The following is a 24,481-nucleotide window of genomic DNA, read 5'->3' as shown; positions in this document are numbered from 1 at the left end:
AGTGAGTGAACTCCTGTTATCACTAAACAGCAGGGCAGCTGCTTGGCAAGGGTTCTGGAAGCTAATGGAAATCATTGTAGTAGTGATGCCTATATAGTGATTTACAGCTTTTACAGGGATCCACCTGTAAGGGGGGGTTGATGGGGTGCTCATCACATCCTCCATGTTTCCCTCCTCATTGGGCACCAAGCACAGGTCACATGAGAGGCTGACCCAGGGATGGGTTCTCCAGGGCTATACTAAGCACTTTGGATAGGGGTATTGCATTACACATGGAGTACCTTGACTGGAACTGTAATAAACTTTCTTGATGTACTAAGCATCGCCACGGTTTTACTTGTGCATTTAGGAGGGACACCCAGAGACAATGCCTTCTCCACCTGTCCAGCGTATCAGCACTACCTTACTCCCAAAAAAGGTATGGGGTCCCACCGTACACCTAATGCGGACTCCATGTGTGCACTTCACTTAAAGTGGTTGTATACTAATTTTTTTTACTTTTACCTACAGGAAAGTCTATAATAAGGCTTACCTGTAGGTAAAAAAAATATCTCCTAAACCTGTACGGTTTAGGAGATATTCCCCTCGGTATGCGCCGCTGACTGCAGCGGCGCATGCGCACAAGGGGATTCTCAGCTGAAAGCCCGGCAGTGGCCGTGGCCGGCAGTGGCATGCGCGGGAGTGACGATATCGCGGCTCCGGCCACTCACAGCGCCGGAGCCGCGATACCCGGAAGAAACGCAGAGGGAGCATGTCAGCTCCCTCGGCGTGGATCGGACCAGATGTCGGGGCCTCGTTCTAAGGTAAGTATTTCATAATGAGCTAGTATGAGGTGCATACTAGCTCATTATGCCTTTTCCTTTGCAGGTAGAAAAAAAAAACATCTGCGGGTTTACTCCCGCTTTAACTCTTCCTCTTCTGTACCTGTGTACAGACTGAGGACCTCCGGTGTTGCAGATCGGCTCCCATTGCTGTGTCAGACAGACCACTGTGAAAGGAATCTCCCTTGCAGCAAGAGGCTATCTCTTCTGTCACATGTACATGCTTAGGACAGGCTGCTAAAGAACCCTTCTTTCCCCTTGATAACCACTTGTATCTTCACATTGGGGTTGATTTACTAAATGTAAATAGTCTGTGCACTGTGAGTGCAGTTGCTCTAGATCTCAGGGGAACATGCAAGGAACATTTTTAAAAAAACTGCATTTTTTCTTGCACATGATTGGATGATAGAAATCAGCAGAGCTTCCCTTCAGATCTAGAACAACTGCACAGTATATTTTGCTTTAGTAAACCAACCCTATTGCATTAACTCTTGTACCATTATCTTTATGCCCCGATGTGCTTAGTGATAGTCACCCATGCTATAGACTATGGGATTTATCTACTAAAGGCGAATCCACTACAAGTGTACGGCAAGTGCACTTGGAGGTGCATTTGGAAGTGCAGTCACTGTATATCTGAGGGGGACATGCAAGGAAAATAAAAAACAGCATTTTTACTTGTAATTGATTGAATGATAAAATCAGCAGAACCTCCCCTCATTTCGGATCTTCCCCTCAGATCTACAGAAACTGCACTTCTACGTGTACTTCCAAGTACACTTGCAGTGCATTAGTAATGCAAAGTGGATTTGCCTTTAGTAAATAACCCCCTCTGTGTGCCGTTTACTTGCATTACACCCCTTTAGTAACTTCAAACCAGGCAAGGGCAAAATTTCAAAAGTTTTAATTAAATAATTTGGCATGATGACATTTACAAGATAACAGCTCAACAAGTCTTTACCTACAGCCCTAGTTCTAACTTCAGGCTTGTGGCCGCCCCAGCATACTTGCATAAGATGAGAGCCATAACAGGGTTTTTCAAGGAGAACTGCAAGTCCTGGCAGTCTCCCCTAACAGTGAGAAATCTCGGCATTGTATGGGTGATCCAGGTTCTGGCACGAGAAGCACATCTCTTTAGCTCACATTCTCAGGACTCCGGGAGTCCCGGTTCCTTTTATAACACACAGAAATAGTGGGTTGGGCCCAGAAAAGCTCACTAAAAGAAAACCTGGGAACATAATTAACCATTTCTTTCCCAGCTGGGGCACCGTTAACCTTTACCTGCCAGTGCCTACACACCAGGTATGGAACATGCATCAGAATAATAAATAATGGCTGTACATCGAGAAGTTCCAAATGCAATTTATAAAAAAACACCGAAGTAACACCATAGGACAACCACAGACAGTCTTGGTAGACACGTTTCACACAATAACGTTTTTGCCCTCCCTGGCTAACCTTTATATGGGTTGGTGGGAGCGGTCCCATGTCTTTGTAGGGGAGAACTCCTTTAGGTCGTCCTTTAGTAGCTACCTTAGATTCATTGATGACCTGCTGCTTGTTGTGCAGAATGGGGTTGATTGTTTATCATCCCTCCTGGAACACTTTAATTGCAATAAAAAAATCTTTCCTTCGCTGGCTGTGTGGACAATAGAACAGTGTGCTATTTGGATGTTTGCCCAACTGGAGCCAATGGGTCAGTTTCCTCTACAGTATATAGGAAGCCCCTGTTGGGCAATTTCCCTTTACTTGGTCAATCAGACCACCCGAGACACAGTTTTAAGGGCATCCCAGTCGGCCAGTTCCTGCAGATCAGATGTATCTGCAGTGACAACCAACAATTTGAACAGGAAGTTCAGTCCCTTTATGTGCAATTCCTAAATCGGGGATACCCGAGGTGGATTTTTTTTTATGGATGTTAGAGAGGGCTTTGTCTACAGCCAGAAATAAAAACAGAGGGGATATATTAAAGAGAATGGAATAATCAGAGGAACCAAAAGCAAAACTGTTTAACCCTCTCCACCCCATTTAACAATGAATTTGGTGAAATTAGTAGAATCTTTAATAGACATTTGCCCATTCTACATTCTGAAGAGAAATGTGCCAATATCTTTGATGGGGAATTGGGTTAATGTAATGTCTCGTAGAGCCCCCATCCTGGGTCGTTCTGTGTCCCCTAGCTTTTTTCATAGAGAGCCCCCTAAATCAATAACTTGTGTAGCAAGATCCCGGGGTAGCAAGATCCCTTCACAGCCACTTGTATCTCTGTGGGAGAGGGGGTTAGGGCCAGGACACCCTTGAGTAGATGCAATGGTAATTGGCAGACTCCGAGACTTCTATAGGTAGACAGCTTTATGGTGGAAGGCCTCTAGCCGGATAACACTCCTGTATAGGTAGGACCACTGTCTCCAATGCAACTAATCTTGCATCAGTCACCAAGGGTATTTGTACATAACTCTTGGTAACAGTCCTTTACTTAGCTCACAGTATCCCACTGTAGATCTTCACTGACTGAGCTCCCAGTCTCTCACTAGACTTCCTGATCCCAGTCATGACTGGATATCCTGAGCTCTTCCACAGCTATCCTACTGTATACTCCTCAAGCGTCACCTCCGCTATCCTGCTGGGTCCCTGCCTAGCACTTGCTGATGCTTTTCCACTTCTTCACTGTCCCTGGCTGGTTACAAGACTGCTCTGGTACTTGCTTCAGCTTACTCACAGTAGTCTCCGGTAGTAAGATGGATGGTCCCTTAGTGGCGACAGCTTCTTTTCTACCTCCGAACCACAACTGTTTCCCCATCCGGCTGAACCTTCTAAACTCAATTGGACTCCAATCCTGCAGTCCCAGACCTATGCTGCTTCTCCTGGATATGCTCTCAGATAGCCTAGCAGCCAGTTGTCCCCGGGATAGGCCTTCGTTTTCTGGCCTAGCAGCCCAGAGCATTATGACACACGTCAACCCAGACAGCAGTCCAGGTGGCACAGAACCCCGATCACCTGACTCCACCTAAATAAATAGGCTCTCCCAGCAGGCCAAGGGACTAAAAGAAACCCCCCATTGATTGGCTGAGACACCCCATCCATTCATGGTCTGACCTTGCTAAGCCCCTGTCAATCCAATGTCACCAGCCACAGTACCATCTAGTGACAGAAGAGAAAGGATACAGAAATTCCAGAATTTAGGGAGGAATCAGTGGATCTTCTATCAATCAGCCAGGACAATTATTACCTGGCAAACTAAATTTGTTAGCAACCCTGTCTAAACACCAGGATGCTACACTTGGAGGAACTATAAGTGTGGTGCAATGGAATGTTCACGTTGTAACCACATTTGTGGAGGTAATACGTTTTGCTCCACCGCAAATCAGAAGGAATATGAAATTCGTTCTTTCTTCAATTGCAACACAAGTTATGTAATATGCTTCATTACATACGCTATATGTCAGGTCCGAAATGTTGGTAGGACAACAAGGCGCCTCTTGGACCGCTTTCTGGAACATGTATATAATGTGGAGAAGAATTTATCCACAAATGTAGCAAAACATTTTAACATGTGTCATGGTGGCGATAGATCAGCAATGGAAGTTCAGGTTATTGTTAAGATCAGGGCCCCCAAAAGGGGGGGGGGGGTGACGTCTTCCAGTTGTTGTGTTGGGGAGAAGTATTTCGGATTTTCCATCTTCAAACTCGTATTCCCCAAGGACTCAACTTTGAGTGGGACGTGAATCACTTTTGTGAATAAGTCCTAACACTACCTCTCTCCGTCACTGATGGGATGCCATTTATTTGCTCCTCCATTCCATCCATTTTTTATAGTCCATTCATGGCAGTAGTTCTCACTTTATGTGATCATTCCTAATCTTTGTATGAGCGAGGTGGTCACCATCTCCACGGACAGTGCATGTGAGAGGTATTGTTGGTTGTGACTCTGTACTAATTTATATATATGGCTTCTATACCATTATACATTGCATTAGGGTGTCAGTCTACTACCTCTATCCCGTTGCCAGTCCGCTGATGTATGTCCCTTGTGTGTACTTATGTGATTGTATGGTTATTCATGTCATGTTATTCCTTATGGTTTTTGATTCGATATACATGCAAGAGTCATATTGATTAGCTACATTTTCATTCTGTAGCCAGAAAAATTGAAACTATGTTCATGTGTTTTGTTATTATTTTCTTAATATTTTATTTGGTGTGTTATATTTTTGTTTTCTTTCTTTTCCTTGTTTCTGTTTATTTATCTTTATTTTTCATTTTTTGGTTTTTATTTTTTATTTTGTTAGTATTTTATCATATTTTAGGGAATAGGGTACCATATCTACTGTGCCTCTGGATCTGATATAAATAATTTTTCATGTATATGTCAATGCATTTATGTTTAGGATAGTTGCTTCCTAGGGGATGGTGGACTTTTATATACCCTAATATAATGGTTGATCAAGATAGCTATTTGTCACTGATTACCACCCCCCGAACACCTGTGATGACAGGGGGTGGATCTATATAAGATCTATCAGTTGGATTTGTCTTTGTAATGATTAAGAACAACTTTGTGTGAAACGTGTCTACCAAGATTGTTTGTGGTTGTCCTATGGTGTGACTTTGGTGGATTTTAATAAGCTGCATTTGGAACTTCTTGATGTGCAGCCATTACTTCTTATTCTGATACTACTCACGGGGTGGGTCGGGGTTGGCACTCATTAGAAGATTCAATCAGGCTCATCTGTTTCACCTAGAGCAGTGAGTTCTTTTCATTTTGTATGGAACATGCATACTTATGTAAAAAATCAATGAGTGGTGTTGCGCTCTAGTGAATATCAAAGCACTAAAAAATGCAACATATATATATATATATATATATATATAAAGTGCTATATTTTCATGCTAAACATCAAATGTGCAAATGATCATAATACACAGTATAAAGCGCTAAGTGCTCAAAATGAAATAATCTCAGATATGCTTCACACTGTGCAAATTATTCAAACATTATAGTATCCATACTTATGTAGCACTGTCCCCGTAGGGCTTGCTGAATGTTGACTTCTTAGCCCTTGTACACACGGTCGGAGATTCTGACGGAATGTGTCCTATCGGACCAACTGTGTGTGGTCTGCATCGGACTGTTTCCGTCTAAGTATCCGACGGACCAAGTTTTCCAACTTCTCTGTAAAATTTTCAGACAAAATGCTCCGATCATGTGTAGCCTACTCCGACGGACAAAGTGCCACGCATGCTCAGATCAAATTCCTAGACCAAAGCTATTGGCTACTAGCTAGCTACTAACATAGTCCCGTCGTAACGAAAAAACGTCATCATGTTATGTACAATCGGATTTTCCGACTGTGTGTATGCAACAGTTTCGGACAAAAACCGTCGGACAAAATCCAACGGATTTGGTTGTCAGAGTGTCCGACCATGTGTACAAGGGCTTAGGCCTCTCTCTGGTTACCAGCAGCTGGGTGCTAAGGGTTACAACTTGGTTGCGTCAGATGCAGCCACTGTTTGACTAAGAAAATGCTGACGCTGGTTCTGCTCAATGCTTGTGTGGTACCTAACAATAAATATGAAAAAGCTGCTGCCTCCACTGAAAACAACCCTCAAAGTGGTGTTTGATAATAAAGAAAATGTATAGTGGGTGTGGCGCTGCTTTGTGGGATAATGTATACCAATAAAGTAAAAGAAAAATATATTAGAAATGTGTGTAAATAAATGGCTCAGTGGGTTCCTACATGATACTAAATACTGTAGGTGCTCAGTGTTATAAGTCATAAAATGTTAGTGTGTTACCGTTAAATTAAACATATATACATATACTGTAAAATAAATTGATGACCCTGTGTAAATTGATTGCCAGAACGACTATAAGGAAAATACTAAAATATTAAAAGTGACAGATGCTCTTTAGAGTGCTACAAAAAATTAAATAAAACAGTTCATATGTAATAAAATTCATAAGCATAAAAACAACAATTCATATGAAACAAAAGTGTGTACCATAAAAATGTATATATATTGTACATGAACTCAAATATAGCACATAAAAAAGTCCTTCTGTAGCTGATAAAGTGACTGGTGCTATTTAAAGGTGCTTTAAACCCGTGTATCAGAAAATGAAATAGAAATCCTGAAGACTGGCTTATTAGTAAGTTTGTCAATAGCTCATAACGTGACAGGTGCTCTTTAAGGGTGCTCCGATGTATTTTAAAATTAGTGCTTGATGCTGGTGTTTCAACTTGTGCTCCCCCATTTGTACCTCACTCACCAGAGAGCTCTCCCCTCTAGGGGGTAGACAGCATTCACCGTACACAGTGGCTGAAACAGCAGATCTCAGATCCACAGCCGATGTGATGTTCCTCTTTCCTTTAGCTTTCTTGCCCCATTGTTTTTACATGTGGAGATAGTAAAGGCAAGACCCCATAGTGCAATACTGTATAACTTGTAAACAAATCCAAAATGCACTTACATCAAACCGGCATATAAACAACATAAGAACAAAGGAAGTCTGGGCCATGATGCCTTCCATGGACTCTAACCGGAAATGACGCTGGTAGCTCCGTCCTACGCGTTTCATCGGTACAATGTCATCAGGAGCCAATTGGCCTATGTAGGCACCCAGGGCAACATGTGTGTGTGTGGGGGGGGGGGGGGTTTGAGGGGGCTCTAATTTGGTTTTTCTTTTTATGTCTCTAAATGTTTCAAACTTTTTTTTTTTTTTAGCATGACTTTGTTGCTATCACATAGGGGGCTATTGGCCACCTATGTGATAGCATATAGGTAAGAGTTTTTTTTAATGAGGCATTCGGGGACTATTAGACACTGGAAGGCTCTTCTGTACTCCACTGCAGCTGATGGAACACAGATCTTGTTCCTCAGCCGCTTCCCCAGGTATTGGTTGATAGCCCATGCCCAAGAAGTAACGTCATACACGTCACTTCCTGGTCTGTGCATTCGAGAGAAGCTTAGTGGATGGAGGTCCACTGAGCTCCCGCCAGCCTTCCTAGCAACACCCGCAATGACTACACTGGGCCCGCGGGTGGGACAGCAGAAGTCACAACTGGATGAACATGTCAGGTGGGATGGCTTACAACGGCGGTGGTTGTGGAAGTGATAGGTGGCTTCACAGCCGCTTGTATCACTTCCTCATGACAGCTGACAGTTGGTATAGCAGCCAGGAGTGTGTAACAAAGCATATATCCGCAGATCAGTTCTAAATTCCCAGCAAGTGGCTGGGGATTAAGATTTTACCTCCCCCCCATGCTGCCACTCAAACTGTATATTTCTGAGTTTTTAAAAGGATAAAACATGGGGAAATATGCATGTATTGCAGAGATGTGCTGAATAAGCTTTATTTTATGTTGCCTAGACATACTCTTTACTGTCTAATGGGTAGTTTCTGAACCTCCTCTGTCTTCATAGGCATAACGCAATTGCTGTTCTTGCCCCATTTCTTAAAATGTTCTGAATAGCATATATTTTCCACCCAGTCAATCCACCAATAATATGAGTGGCCTGATTTTCTGTAAATGCCATAAAGAATTCAATTAGAAGAAACACAATTTAATCTCCGGGAGAAAACGTCCCAAGACTTACGCCAATAAATGTTGATAAGCTGTAGTAAATAGCTCAAGCAGAAGGCCAAAACTCACATTGTGATATTTCTGCTAATGCAAATTTGCTTTGAGTAATGTTGGCCCAGTAAATACAGTTGATTTGATCAGCTGCAATAATGCCTCAGAGGGAGATTAATTATTTTTACTAAATTACTTAAAGTTCTCTTCTCTTCAGGCGAAGCAAGAGAAACGTCAGCATGGCAATGGACCTAAATTATTCAGTTAGAAATTGATGAAATTGGTTATTTTGTTACTTTAACCACTGATTTATTTTTTTATTTTTTATTACTGCTGATTTGTATTTTAAAGGGGATTTCCAGAAAATGTGATGATCTCTCGTTTAGATACCCATATAGAAAGTATATTCACACATTTGTGATTTCACCAAGAGTGCAGTGTATTTCAGACACGGTTTATGTGAGTTACCATCCATCCTTGTGAAAGGTATGTATCTATAGAAACCACACTAAATATACAGTATATAGGATCTTTTCAACATACAACATTAAAGAGGACCAGAATTGTGGAAACACTGTCCAAAAGAGACAGAGTGCAAAGGACCAATCTCAAATATTGCATATGGACTCTCTGCAGTTGATATTTTTCCTTATCAATCCATTATTGCAGTGTATCTTGGTGCGGAGGCAGCCATTTTGGGAGAGGCAAAACTTTACATCCTCCTGTAAGAGTTGCCCTCGGCCTCCTAATAGCTGGTGATCAGACAACTGCAATCAGAGAGGAGGAAGCATGGATCCACAGAATGAATGAAGCAGAAGCAGGGAGATCCTTGTACTGCAGGTCCACAGATACAGCTTCCTCTCCAGCCAGTGGGTTCTGTACCTTCCTGGCAGGCCCTGTCATCTCATATAGGACTAAAATCAAAAGATCATAAGTCTTTCACTGCACTGTGTATTTTTCAAACAGTCCAGAAACTAAACATAACACTTTTGCCAACAGCTGCTGACTATATCTCTGTCTGTCTATTTCTGTTATTCAGCTTGGCTTTTAATTAAGAATAATAGTTGAAACCCTCTGCCTGCCCCCCTTTTCACCCCCCTTACCCGTTTCACAGGGTTCTCTTATAAAAATCATACCTGCCCAGATGATTCAGCTTTGCCCCACAACAATTCATTGTTCGGGTGTCAGAGCCTCCTTTCCATACCACCATCTTGGTCCTCTTCAGCTGGCTGCCTTCCCTGGGTTGAGACAGGCTGGCCCCTGATGATGAGGCAGCTCCACCATCCTGGCCGCTTTGTGTATGGGCTCACACAGACTACTGGGATATGTGACGAAGGTTATTTCAGGGGGATGCTGAAGCATGCCACATCATTCAGACCTAGGCCAGAATGCAGGCGATGGAGGTGGGACCACTGTAAAAAAATTAAAAAATACAAAAACTACCCTCCCCCTAAAAAAGTATTATTACTATGGAGGTGGGGGCAAAACCAGAGACTCCTAGTCATTTTGTAAATGTTACACTTTAACCCTCGCACCACCAATATTATTGTTTTTCATGGGATAGAAAACTGCAATTTTAGATTTCCTCCAGCATCACTTGCACATGAGTTGAGTTGCATCTGGATATAGCGCGGTCCTTTACCCAGCAGGGTCCCGACATGCTTAATGGTTACCAAGATGGGTTTAATGGTTTGTTCGTATTTTTTATTTTTTTTACTGCAACTTGCAGCAAGTAAAATGTTGAGACATCTAAGTATAAAGGATGAGACCTGGAGCCAGCACTTTCAAAGCAAGTTTCTACCTTATCTGAAAATTATAGTGTTGGTTCTGATTGGTTGCAATGGGCAGCAACTCAGTTCTGTTCTCATTTTCTCTCTATTCTCCAGGTTTGATGAATCAGCTCTGTTGTGTTTTGCATAAACAGGTTTCAGTCTGCTAATGGCACTTGTATCAGCATGATAGATCAATGGTTAGATTGAGGTTGAAGGGTCTATGCATGGATTCAAGTTTTTAACCAAGGCTAAGGGTTATGCCTGGAAGTTCAAGATTAAGGTTGTTATTTATTTATTTTTATTTAAGATTAAGGTCAGAGGATAGGTAGGTTAAGAGTATTTTTTTCTGTCAGGTTGAGGTGCAGGTCAGTCAAGTTCCTCCACCCCAAACTCGCTCATCCATGTCTTTATGGACCTTGCTTTGTGCACTAGTCCACATCATTTGGTGGATGGGGGATTATGGTGTGAGGTTTTTTTTCAGGGGTTGCACTTGGCCCCTTAGTTCCAGTAAAGATGACTCTTAAGCCACGCATCAGCATTCCAAGACATTTTGGACAATTTCATGCTCCCGTTTCCTGTTTCAGACAACTTCTCCTATGCTCTGGTGTCTGGATCTTCAAAGTGTGATACCGACAGTTTTAAAAGGTAGTGCCAAAAAGGTCTTGCCCTCCTCAGAATATTGGGTATTCAAATACTGGAGAAAACAAAACAAGAAAGGAAGGCGCACTGACCTAGTGCATTACCATAGACAGAGCTTTATTAAAAACAGAACATATAGTAAAATGGCTACTCACAAACGAGTATTGATAAAAGGCATAATCAATAGCCTCCAGCGAGAAACCATTGCCCGTCTTGGCTCTGAGGAAAAGGGGTTCTCCCCTGAAACGCGTCAGCCGTTTATGTTGGGGTATTAGTCGATTCATTTGACATCAGATGTGGACGTGTGGATGTTCCGTGTGATGGACCCAATTGTATTGATTATGCCTTTTATCAATACTCGTTTGTGAGTAGCCATTTTGTTATATGTTTTGTTTTTAATAAAGCTCTGTCTATGGTAATGCACTAGGTCAGTGTGCCTTCCTTTCTTGTTTTGGTTACTTCCTGTTTCAAACATGACTGTACGGGTCATAAAGACATGGATGAGCAAGTTTTGGGTGGGAGAACTGGACATGCCGGCACAGAGTCCTGACCTCAACACGATCGAACACCTTTGGAGTCTACAAGCCAGGCCTTCTCACCCAACATCAGTGCCTGACTTCCCAAATGCACTTCTGGAAGAATGGTCAAACATTCCCGTAGACACACTATCAAACCTTGAGGACAGCCTTCCCAGAAGAGTTAAAGCTGTTATAGCTGCAAAAGGTGGGCCAACTCAATATTGAACCCTTTGGACTAAGACTGGAATGCCATTAAGGTTCATGTGCGTGTAAAGGCAGGTGTCCCAATACTTTTGACAATATAGTATATAGCTCCCCAGTACCGGCAGCACTCATGCAGCCCCAGACTATGACACTCCCACCACCATGCGTTACTGTAGGCAAGACGTATTTGTCTTTGTACTCCTCAACTGGTTGCCGCCACACATGCTTGACACCATCTGAACCAAATATGTTTATCTTGGTCTCATCAGACCACAGGACATGGTTCCAGTAAACCATGTCCTTAGTCTGCTTGTCTTCAGCAAACTGTTTGCAGGCTTTCTTGTGCATCATCTTTAGAAAACAGCCATGCAGACCAATTTGATGCAGTGTGCAGCATATGGTCTGTGCAATGACAGGCTCCCCATCCCTTCAACATCTGCAGTAGGTTGAAGGGGAACTCATACGTCTATTTTTCAAAGACAACCTCTGGATATGACGCTGAACACGTGCACTCAAATTCTTTGGTCGACCATGTTCTGAGTGGAACCTGTCCTGTTAAACTGCAGTATGGTCTTGGCCACCATGCTGCAGCTCAGTTTCAGGATCTTGACAATCTTCTTATAGCCTAGCCCATCTTTATTTGGAGAGAAACAATTCTTTTTTTCAGATCCTCAGAGTTATTTGTCATGAGGTGCCATGTTGAACTTCCAGTGACCAGTATGAGAGAGTGAGAGCGATAACACCAGATTTAACACACCTGCTCCCTGTTCACACCTGAGACCTTGTAACACTAATGAGTCACATGACACCGGGGAGAGAAAATGGCTAATTGGGTCCAATTTGGACATTTTAACTTAGGGGTGTACTCACTTTTGTTGTCAGCAGTTTAGACATTAATGGCTGTGTGTTGAGTTATTTTGAGGGGACAGCAAATTTACACTGTTATACAAGCTGTACACTCACTACTTTACATTGTAGCAAAGTGTCATTTCTTCAGTGTTAAGTGATAAAATACTGAATCGCTGCTCTGTATGAAGGTGAGTACTAATGAGAACAAACCAGAACAGCTGCAACATTCAGAATGATCTAAAGCAGAGATATGCAATTGGCGGACCTCCAGCTGTTGCAAAACTACAAGACCCATCATGCCTCTGCCTCTGGGTGTCATGCTTGTGGCTGTCAGAGTCTTGCTATGCCTCATGGGATTTGTAGTTCTGCAACAGCTGGAGGGCCACTAATTGCATATCCCTGATCTAAAGCATTAAAGGATATGTGTACTTGGAATAATGGTGCGCTTATTCCTCATGAATATAACACAATAGGTGATACATAAACAAGTAAATACATAAGTGTGCAGAGTCCAACAGTAATAATGATGATAATAAAATATTAAAAATGATTTTCACTAAAAGAATTGGATAGTAAAAAATGTGACTTCTTAGCATGTAGATAAAGTGCTCCTCCAACAATTATTATTGTGTAATTCGTGCCACCTCTTCCATCACCGGGTGTAATGCCTACTCACCTCAGGAAGCGACCCCCTTTGGGTCTAACGGAGCTCACAAACAAAGTTCAAAGACGTTCCAATTTGGAGTGTGCCGCTATTAGCATATAGAAGGGACATGCAGTCAGATGAGGCAGGGCCTCACCTGCCATGAACATTAAAAAAAATAAAAAATCAAGCTTCGAGGGTCGTAGCTCGGCGACCTGAGGTCATAGAGACCCCAAATTTGTGGGGTATGTAGCCTAAGTGCTACCCCACCAACAAATTTGTGGCTCCTACGACCTATGGTTCCGGAGATATGGGGCTCCTTGCGCAGTCTGTCACAAAGTAAATACAGAGCGGCCAGATTAACCACTTGCTTACTGGGCACTTAAACCCCCCTCCTGCCCAGATCAATTTTCAGCTTTCAGCACTGACGCACTTTGAATAACAATTGCGCGGTCATACAACACTGCACCCAAAAACACTTCAATGACACGCCTCTCACTGCAGTGTCATTGAAGGGGCGTGTCTAAAAGATAAATGCTCCCTTACAGCCCAACCCTTTCAACTACAAGGAAAAACCATGTGTTTTTGTGTATAATTTTTACCCACAATCCCATGTTTTTTCTCACACAATTAAGATTGAGAATGAGAATCTGCTGCCTGCTGAAAAGGTACTGTTATACTGTATTCAAGTTAATTCATATATTTATATGCTATATGTTATGTTACTGATTGGAAGTTATAACTTCAAACTTCTGTAATTTCTCCGTTAAGCCACCTGCTTGAGTACAGATTTTAAAAATATAGTAAATTACCTTAAAAAAATATATATAATAATTATTAGTATATTACTTATGGTAATTAACCCCTTGCCACCCAGGCCAATTCTGAAACTTCTCTCCTATATGTAAAAATCATCATTTTTTTCTAGAAAATTACTCAGAACCCCCAAACATATATATATTGTTTTAGAAGACATTCTAGGGCAGTGATGGCGAACCTTGGCACCCCAGATGTTTTGGAACTGCATTTCCCATGATGCTCAACTACACTGCAGCGTTCATGAGCATCATGGGAAATGTAATTCCAAAACATCTCAGAACCCCCAAACATTATATATATTGTTTTAGCAGACACCCTAGGGCAGGGGTGCCCAACCTTTTGAAGAGCGAGGGCCACTTAAGCAACTTGGTAATCGGTCATGGGCCACAATGAGCAGAGCAGCCAGAAGACAGGTCCGTGCAGAGTGGACACAGCCCACTCTACTCTATGGGTCCTCCGATCCGATCAGACGGAAGGGGATTGATCCCCTTCTGTTTTTTTTTTTTAGCGAATCAGATTGGAAGTAGGCGGGTGTAAATGAACACAAATCTGTTTACATATGCTAGAATTATTGCTCTCACTCTAACAATCGCTGTGTATGTAACCTGTGTGTATCTAGCTCTGATACTAGCCAGTGCCTAACCAGCCACTGACCTCACCACACATCCCTGGTATATAGGCATTCACACTGTCCTTTAATGTAAATCGTGGGTTAAAAGCTTGCACCAACTTCCCACTCACATGGTAAACATCTTGTATATTGCATGGAATATTGTAAGGCAAATCAGAGAGAGACACAGCTCTCCTCCTCACCGCTACAACCATCTGGTTGAGACACCGGAAGTGCCGTCTGTTTCGGTTGACTCTGTGTTGTTGCAGTGAGCCCTGGGACAACACAGAGTCGACTGATAAAGTGCTCCTTGGAGGAGCACTTTATCTACATGCTAAGAAGTCACGTTTTTTAACTATCCAATTTTATTAGTGAAAATAATTTTTAATATTTTATTATCATCATTATAACTGTAGGACTCGGCACATTTATTTATTTACTTGTTTATGTATCACCTGTGTCATATCCATGAGGAATAAGCGCACCATTATTCCAAGTACACATTTCTTCAGTGTTGTGACATGAAAAGCTATAATAAAATATTTAGAAAAATGTGAGGGGTGTACTCACTTTTGTGAGATACTGTAAATATATATATATTACCAGACCTCTATGCTGCTCCAGGAATTAAATTCAGAGGAATGCTAATCAATACGGTGAAACCGCAACTTGCGTAAATAACTTTGACTAGGCGACTCATGAATCTAACCAAGCAGAAAACGTGTCCGGTCACCATACCCCCCCTGGCACATATACAGCATCTGAAGACATGAGAAAACTAAAATCATGTGCCATAAAACTCAGACGGAGTTCATCCATCACAGGTAACAATGAGTCCTCTCATTTCATCCACATACTCGGGTAGAAAACACTTTGTTGATGAAAAGAAAGCTATGGTGCAATTTCCCGTCACCTTCCATCTTCAAAAGCGCTGAAAGCTATATATTATTCTGGAAACCTAGGCCATTCAAACTAATCATATGATGAAAACATGAATAAGCAGAGGTTACCTTCAATGAAAACCACATGGCAAAATTATTAGTGTATCCAGAAATATTGGCAGGTCAATTCATATGCAAATCTGAGCAGTTCTTTCATTGAGCTTAGCTTCCTGTGTCCCAACTAGGGAAATTTCCCCTCACTTCCTATACACTGACTTTTTTTTATGCCCAGGGCCGCTGATGGGGGGGCACCAGTCCTCCTGTAGGGGGCCCGGGCACACAGGGCAGCCCCAAACAGCAGGAGGAATCTGTGTGGCGGAGGGACAATTACAGAAAGAAGCCCTGTGCAGCTCTCTGCAGCAGTTGAAAGATGGTTTCTCTCCCTCCCACCAGCTTTCAGCTGCTGCAGGGAGAGACACAGACAGCCTAGCAGACATCGTTCCTGGAATTACTTCCCCCGCACTGATTTCCCTTCCTGTTCTGCCTACTTCTGATCCCCCTGTAGCAAGGTCCCAGGCCACCTTCGGTCTAATTAGAACCTCCAGGGCCAGAGATAGCTGACATCCTTCTGTATGTAGTGGGTTGTTAAAGTGGTTGTAAACCCTTACAACACACTTTGACCTACAGGTAAGCCTAGATTAAGGCTTACCTGTAGGTCCAAGAAATATCTCCTAAACCTACACAGTTTAGGAGATAGTTGCCGAAAGACAGGCACCACTGTCTACGGCGCATGCGCTGTAGACAGCGGCACGCAGGCGCACTGAGCGCGGTACCATCAACGGTGAAGATGCCGCGCGTGCCGGCTCCCGTGCGCATGCGCGGGAGTGACATCATCGCGGCTTCGCCGAATGACAGTGGCGGAGCTGCGAGACCCCACCGAGAAGATGGATGCGCCGGACTACAGGGGACAGCGGTGACATCGCTGGCTCCTGTGTCAGGTAAGTGACATATAATGGACTACTATGCGATGCATAGTAGTCCATTATGCTTTGCCTTTGCAGGGAATGAAAGAGGAAGTAAACTCATCAGGGTTTACTTCCTCTTTAAGCATGGTGGGTGCAGAGTTGATGGAGTTATTGGGCGCCAGACACTTCTTGAATGCCAAATAACGTTTTATTTCTTTCTATTTCTATTTCTTAAACTTTTTTTGGGGGAGAGAGGGTTAAGGCCTGGGCACCCTTAGGCAGTTGCAAGATTAATTGGCAGACTCTGAGACTTCAATAGGAGGACAGCCATGCAGGGAAAGGCATCCAGCAAGACACCACATCTCCATGTGCAGGAATGCTGTCTACTATGGCAACATTCTTTAACAGTTCCTAACACAAAGCTTAACAGTTCCTTTCTCTTTCACTACAATCACTTCTTGTAGTTCTTCAGCCCACTGAGCTCCTGATCTCTCACTAGACCCACACTGATTCCCTGCACCTGAATCCATTGAGCCCCTCCAAACTTCATGGTGGTATCTTCCTCAAGCGTCACCCCCGCTTCTCTGCTGGGTCTCTAGCTTGGCACTCAAAATACCTCTCAAGCTTCATCCACACTGGCCTGCTCGGTCCCTGGCTTGACACACAAGGCTGCTCTGCAAGTGTCACCTCCACTGACTGGGTCCCTGGCTTGATTCCCACTAAAGTTTCCTGTTTCTTCACCGTCCCCGTATGGTGAGAATGCTGCTCTGGTACTTACTTCATTTACTCACTGTGGTCCCTGGTAATAAGGCGGATAGTCCCTTATTGGAGACAGCTTCCCCTCTACCTCTGACCACGACATATAGATAGAACAGTCATTTCTGGTTGGACTGCAAGCCGCAGTCCCAATCCTGCACTGCTTCCTCTTACTTCTGGAGAGGCACTCAGACAGCCTAGCAGCCAGATGTGTAAGGGATAGGCCCCATCTCCGGCCTAGCAGCCTGGGCAATACAACACACGTCCACCCAGACAGCCATCCAGGTGGCACAGAACACCGATCACCTGACTCCGCCCAAATATATAGGTTCTCCCAGCAGGCCAAGGGATTAGTGATGGACGAACTTCCGACGGGACGTTTCGCGAACGCGAAATGCGAACGGACCCAAACGTTCGCGAAACCGAACGTTCGCCGCGGGCCCCATTGACTTCAATGGGAGGCGAACTTTGCAAACCTTCATGTCGAATTTGCGGCCACGTGGTAATTATTAGGGGGTAAAACGTAGTCCCACCATCTGGACAATGACATAATACATGTATGAGGTGAATTTGGGATCGATAACTACAAGCATTTTTATTTTATTTGGGAAATTGTTCTAACAATTCAGGACTATGGAGCTAATGAAGGCAATGGAGGAGAGGGAAGGTCAGGGACCAGGGTAGGCAAAGAAGAGGGTGCAGGAGATGATCACCAGCAGCGTGACATACCGGAATGACACATGCACCGTGATAGAGGCATCTGACAGCAGCACCGTAATACAGAGCACTGACAGCAGCACCGTGACATACAGCGCTGACAGCAGCACCGTGACATACAGCGCTGACAGCAGCACCGTGACATACAGCGATGACAGCAGCACCGTGACATACAGCGCTGACAGCAGCACCGTGACATACAGCGCTGACAGCAGCACCGTGACATACAGCGCTGACAGCAGCACCGTGACATACAGCGCTGACAGCAGCACCGTGACATACAGCGCTGACAGCAGCACCGTGACATACAGCGCTGACAGCAGCACCGTGACATACAGCGCTGACAGCAGCACCGTGACATACAGCGCTGACAGCAGCACCGTGACATACAGCGCTGACAGCAGCACCGTGACATACAGCGCTGACAGCAGCACCGTGACATACAGCGCTGACAGCAGCACCGTGACATACAGCACTGACAGCAGCACCGTAAGCAGCCCCAGGAGGAAGTCAGCACAGCACAGGGATGGTGTGATCCCCTCATAATAAGAACCCCCAGGAGGAAGTCAGCACAGCACAGGGATAGTGTGATCCCTTCATAATAAGAACCCCCAGGAGGAAGTCAGCACAGCACAGGGATATCATAAGCAGCCCCAGTAGAAATATGACACCGCTCAACCTCTTCAAAGAGGAGGGTAGGGGCATATAGTACGGTGTGCTTTTTTGGGTCAAGGAAGTGAGCCAAATGAATTAAGAAGGTCTGTGTGCTTGATTAAAAAAATAGTTTATAGACATATACATGGTCTACTGGTCACATGTGTTGAATTCCTCCGAGATCCATGCCTCATTCATTTTTAGAAATGTGAGGTAGTTAACACTGTGGTGAGCTAGGCGAGTACGCTTATCGGTCACAATCCCCCCTGCTGCGCTGAACGTCCTTTCGGACAGGACACTGGATGAGGGGCAAGCCAACAGTTCGATTGCAAATTGGGCAAGCTCTGGCCAGAGGTCAAGCCTGCCCACCCAGTAGTCTAGGGGTTCATCACTCCTCAGAGCGTCCACATCGGCCGTTAACCCAATGTAGTCGGACACCTGACGGTCTAGGCGTTCCCTGATGCTGGATCCGGATGACACCTGTCGATGGGTCGGCTGAAAGAATGACCTCATATCCGAAGTCACCAACACATCTTCAAACCGGCCTCTTCTTGCAGGCGCTGTTGGATTGGTACCCGCAAATCCTTCTCTGGGAGTGGGAATTGCTCCTCTGCCAGCGCACGCAAAAGCAGAATGCAGCATTTCTCGAAGCAAGGCCTGGAAGTGCTGCATTCTGACAGCCCTCTGCGACGGCGGTAACATTTCCGCCATTTTGTGTTTGTACCGGGGGTCTAAGTACGTTGCCACCCAGTACTGGTCCTTGACCCTCATGCTTTTTATACGGGGGTCCCTATTAAAACACTGGAGCATGAAGGCCCCCATTTGCACTAAAGTGGAAGCGGTGTGGTGGCCTGGCTCCTGCTCATCATCCAGGATAATGTCGTCCTCTTCATTCTCCTCTCCCCATCCTCGCACAACAGGGATCCCAGAAAGGTTTAAAGCATGCTCTTCTTGCTCCTGCTCATCCGCCCCGGCACCATCCTCCTCTGACTCCTCATCAGACTCCTGTTGTTGACTTGTCTCAGATAGAGTAGCCCCCCCTGGGAATTCATCCAGCATTGCGACTTCCTCATCTTCCCGCTCCTGCTCCTCCACAGCCTGATCAATGACACGACGCAATGCACGCTCCAGAAAGAAGGCATAAGGTACCATGTCACTGATGGCGCCATGGCTGCGACTGACCAGTTTGGTGATCTCCTCAAATGGCCGCAGAAGTCTGCATGTGTCGCGCATGAGCAGCCACTGGCGCGGTGAAAAAAAACCCAGCTCCCCAGAACCGTTTCTTTCGCAGAGTTCATACAGGTAGACGTTAACTGCACGTTTCTGCTGGAGCAGCCTATCAAGCATATAGAAGGTTGAGTTCCATCGCGTCGGGCAATCGCAAATAAGACGTCTGACCGGCAGATGGTGTCGCCGCTGAATGTCAGCAAGGCGAGCCATGGCCGTGTAAGATCTTCTGAAATGGGCCGAGATTTTCCTTGCCTGCCGCAAGATGTCCTGGACCCCAGGGTATTTGACAAGGAATCGCTGCACGACCAAGTTTAAGACGTGTGCCATGCACGGCACGTGCGTGATTTTGCCCTGTTTCAATGCGCTAAGCAGATTGGCACCGTTGTCACACACCACTTTACCAACTGTCAAATTGAGCGGTGTTAGCCACTCATCTGCCTGTGAACGCAAAGCTGAAAGGAGTGCCGGGCCAGTGTGGCTCTTTGCTTCCAGGCACAACAGACGCAGCACGGCATGGCAACGTCTCACCTGGCATGTGGAATAGGTTCTGGGGAGCTTGGGCGGTGCAGTGGAAGAGACGCTAGCAGCGGAAAAGGAGGAGGCAGCTGAGGAGGAGAGGGAGGAGGATGGAGTAGGAGGAGGAGAAGAAGAGTCAGGCCTGCATGCAATCCGTGGCGGTAAAACCAAATCTACACGGGTGCCACGGGTTACATGCTTGACGGCCGTCAGAAGGTTCACCCAGTGGGCAGTAAAACTGATATACCTTCCCTGCCCGTGTTTGCTAGACCACGTGTCTGTGGTCAGATGTATCTTGGCACCGACACTGTGTGCCAGAGATACATTCACTTGCCGCTGAACATGGCCATATAGCTCTGGGATGCCCTTCTCTGAGAAATACTTCCTTCCTGGGACCTTCCATTGTGGTGTTCCAATGGCCACAAATTTGCGAAAGGCCTCCGAGTCCACCAGTTTATATGGCAGTAGTTGGCGGGCTATGAGTTCTGACAAGCCAGCCGCCAACCGCTGGGCAAGAGGGTTATCCGGCATCATCATTTTTTTACGCTCAAACATTAGGCCCACGGAAGCCTGCCTTTTTGCAGAAAAATGTGAGCTTGGCGTGATGGAAGGTGGAGTGGAGGACAATTGTGAGGAGAGAGGAGAAGGAGAAGTAGAAGACGAGGCTGGACGGTGAGAGCCTGCAGTGTGGCTTTGTGTGTTCCGTTGCTCCCACTGGGCTCGGTGATGGCTGCTCATGTGCCTTCTTAAGGCGGTCGTCCCTAGGTGAGTATTGGGCTTACCGCGACTAACGCGTTGACTGCAAAGATTGCAGATGGCAACGCTATTGTCAGCAGCGGACACGTTAAAAAAAGCCCACACTGCGGAGCCATGTGCCGGTGTCCTGGGAGCGCCAGATGTGACCGTACATGGTCGATGACTCGCTCCTGATACATTTGCAGTCTGCTTTGTCCCTGCTGTGCAATGTAAGTCATTGCTGCTTCTCCTCCCTATCTGCTGGTCCATATCTCCCTCTGAACTCCCCTCCTCTTCCTCTCTTGTGGGCACCCACGTGACATCACTAGACACGTCATCATCAACGTCACCTTCCCCACCGCTATAAGTAGAGATCTCGGAGTAGGCAGCAACACCGGGGACCAACCTCCTCCTTGGGCTGATCTGGGTACTGGCGTCAGACTGCTGAGTAGCGCTTGTTGCTACCTCCTCTTCCTGATCCAATACCAAGAGTGGCTGCGCATCAGAAATGTCCTCTTGATATGGATCGGAAAATAATTCCAGTGACTCAAGCGGAAGGTATGTGGTGGTGGTGGTGGTGGTCGTGTTGTTGGTGGTAGTGTCTTTGGGGGTGCACATAGCAGAGAGTGAAGAAGAGGGTGCAGATCGAGAGGATGAGGAGGGTGCAGAAGAGTAAGGCTGAGCGAGCCACTCAACCAAGTCTGGTGCATCCTTTAAAGTAATTGAACGCACCTTCTGCAACTTCCCACTTTGGCTCAAGCCTGTTGCTCCTGCCCTACCCCTACCACCCCTGCGGAAGGGCCTGCCTCTTCCTCTGCATGTCATTTTTTAAATGACCCTGTGACAAAACTCTTAGTCCCTATACCGCTGAAGGACTGCTGCAGTATAGGTGAGCGGTCAGCAGTGGTGCACGTCAACCCTATCTATTGTGGACCTATAGCGGTCCTTACAGAACAGCAGACTGTACCGCACTCAAGCCTATGTACCGTAGCACCCTATACCAAGTTACCAGTCCTTATAAGAACTTTTGTGGAACAAGCAGGTTGTGTGTTAGTGATTAGCAGACTGTACGTCAGTCCCTATACCGCTGAAGGACTGCTGCAGTATAGGTGAGCGGTCAGCAGTGGTGCACGTCAACCCTATCTATTGTGGACCGATAGCGGTCCTTACAGAACAGCAGACTGTACCGCACTCAAGCCTATGTACCGTAGCACCCTATACCAAGTTACCAGTCCTTATAAGAACTTTTGTGGAACAAGCAGGTTGTGTATTAGTGTTTAGCAGACTGTACGTCAGTCCCTATACCGCTGAAGGACTGCTGCAGTATAGGGCAGCGGTCAGCAGTGGTGCACGTCAACCCTATCTATTGTGGACCGATAGCGGTCCTTACAGAACAGCAGACTGTACCGCACTCAAGCCTATGTACCGTAGCACCCTATACCAAGTTACCAGTCCTTATAAGAACTTTTGTGGAACAAGCAGGTTGTGTGTTAGTGATTAGCAGACTGTACGTCAGTCCCTATACCGCTGAAGGACTGCTGCAGTATAGGTGAGCGGTCAGCAGTGGTGCACGTCAACCCTATCTATTGTGGACCTATAGCGGTCCTTACAGAACAGCAGACTGTACCGCACTCAAGCCTATGTACCGTAGCACCCTATACCAAGTTACCAGTCCTTATAAGAACTTTTGTGGACCAAGCAGGTTGTGTATTAGTGTTTAGCAGACTGTACGTCAGTCCCTATACCGCTGAAGGACTGCTGCAGTATAGGGCAGCGGTCAGCAGTGGTGCACGTCAACCCTATCTATTGTGGACCGATAGCGGTCCTTACAGAACAGCAGACTGTACCGCACTCAAGCCTATGTACCGTAGCACCCTATACCAAGTTACCAGTCCTTATAAGAACTTTTGTGGACCAAGCAGGTTGTGTATTAGTGTTTAGCAGACTGTACGTCAGTCCCTATACCGCTGAAGGACTGCTGCAGTATAGGGCAGCGGTCAGCAGTGGTGCACGTCAACCCTATCTATTGTGGACTGATAGCGGTCCTTACAGAACAGCAGACTGTACCGCACTCAAGCCTATGTACCGTAGCACCCTATACCAAGTTACCAGTCCTTATAAGAACTTTTGTGGAACAAGCAGGTTGTGTGTTAGTGATTAGCAGACTGTACGTCAGTCCCTATACCGCTGAAGGACTGCTGCAGTATAGGGCAGCGGTCAGCAGTGGTGCACGTCAACCCTATCTATTGTGGACCGATAGCGGTCCTTACAGAACAGCAGACTGTACCGCACTCAAGCCTATGTACCGTAGCACCCTATACCAAGTTACCAGTCCTTATAAGAACTTTTGTGGAACAAGCAGGTTGTGTGTTAGTGATTAGCAGACTGTACGTCAGTCCCTATACCGCTGAAGGACTGCTGCAGTATAGGGCAGCGGTCAGCAGTGGTGCACGTCAACCCTATCTATTGTGGACCGATAGCGGTCCTTACAGAACAGCAGACTGTACCGCACTCAAGCCTATGTACCGTAGCACCCTATACCAAGTTACCAGTCCTTATAAGAACTTTTGTGGAACAAGCAGGTTGTGTGTTAGTGATTAGCAGACTGTACGTCAGTCCCTATACCGCTGAAGGACTGCTGCAGTATAGGTGAGCGGTCAGCAGTGGTGCACGTCAACCCTATCTATTGTGGACCTATAGCGGTCCTTACAGAACAGCAGACTGTACCGCACTCAAGCCTATGTACCGTAGCACCCTATACCAAGTTACCAGTCCTTATAAGAACTTTTGTGGACCAAGCAGGTTGTGTATTAGTGTTTAGCAGACTGTACGTCAGTCCCTATACCGCTGAAGGACTGCTGCAGTATAGGGCAGCGGTCAGCAGTGGTGCACGTCAACCCTATCTATTGTGGACCGATAGCGGTCCTTACAGAACAGCAGACTGTACCGCACTCAAGCCTATGTACCGTAGCACCCTATACCAAGTTACCAGTCCTTATAAGAACTTTTGTGGACCAAGCAGGTTGTGTATTAGTGTTTAGCAGACTGTACGTCAGTCCCTATACCGCTGAAGGACTGCTGCAGTATAGGGCAGCGGTCAGCAGTGGTGCACGTCAACCCTATCTATTGTGGACCGATAGCGGTCCTTACAGAACAGCAGACTGTACCGCACTCAAGCCTATGTACCGTAGCACCCTATACCAAGTTACCAGTCCTTATAAGAACTTTTGTGGAACAAGCAGGTTGTGTGTTAGTGATTAGCAGACTGTACGTCAGTCCCTATACCGCTGAAGGACTGCTGCAGTATAGGGCAGCGGTCAGCAGTGGTGCACGTCAACCCTATCTATTGTGGACCGATAGCGGTCCTTACAGAACAGCAGACTGTACCGCACTCAAGCCTATGTACCGTAGCACCCTATACCAAGTTACCAGTCCTTATAAGAACTTTTGTGGAACAAGTGAGTTGTGAATGTTTAGCAGACTGCAGCAGAAGGGCAGCAGTCAAGTATAATATCCTTTCTATATTTGGAAGAAAGAATATTATACATGTACAAGCCTATTACTGTACCACTGAT

This window comes from Lithobates pipiens, unplaced genomic scaffold (assembly GCF_037356315.1).
Source record: "Lithobates pipiens isolate NorthernLeopardFrog02 unplaced genomic scaffold, aLitPip1_a1.2 Scaffold_16, whole genome shotgun sequence".
NCBI classification, from domain to species: domain Eukaryota; kingdom Metazoa; phylum Chordata; class Amphibia; order Anura; family Ranidae; genus Lithobates; species Lithobates pipiens.
The sequence above is the reverse complement of the archived record's forward strand: the minus strand, read 5'-3'. Positions refer to the sequence as shown.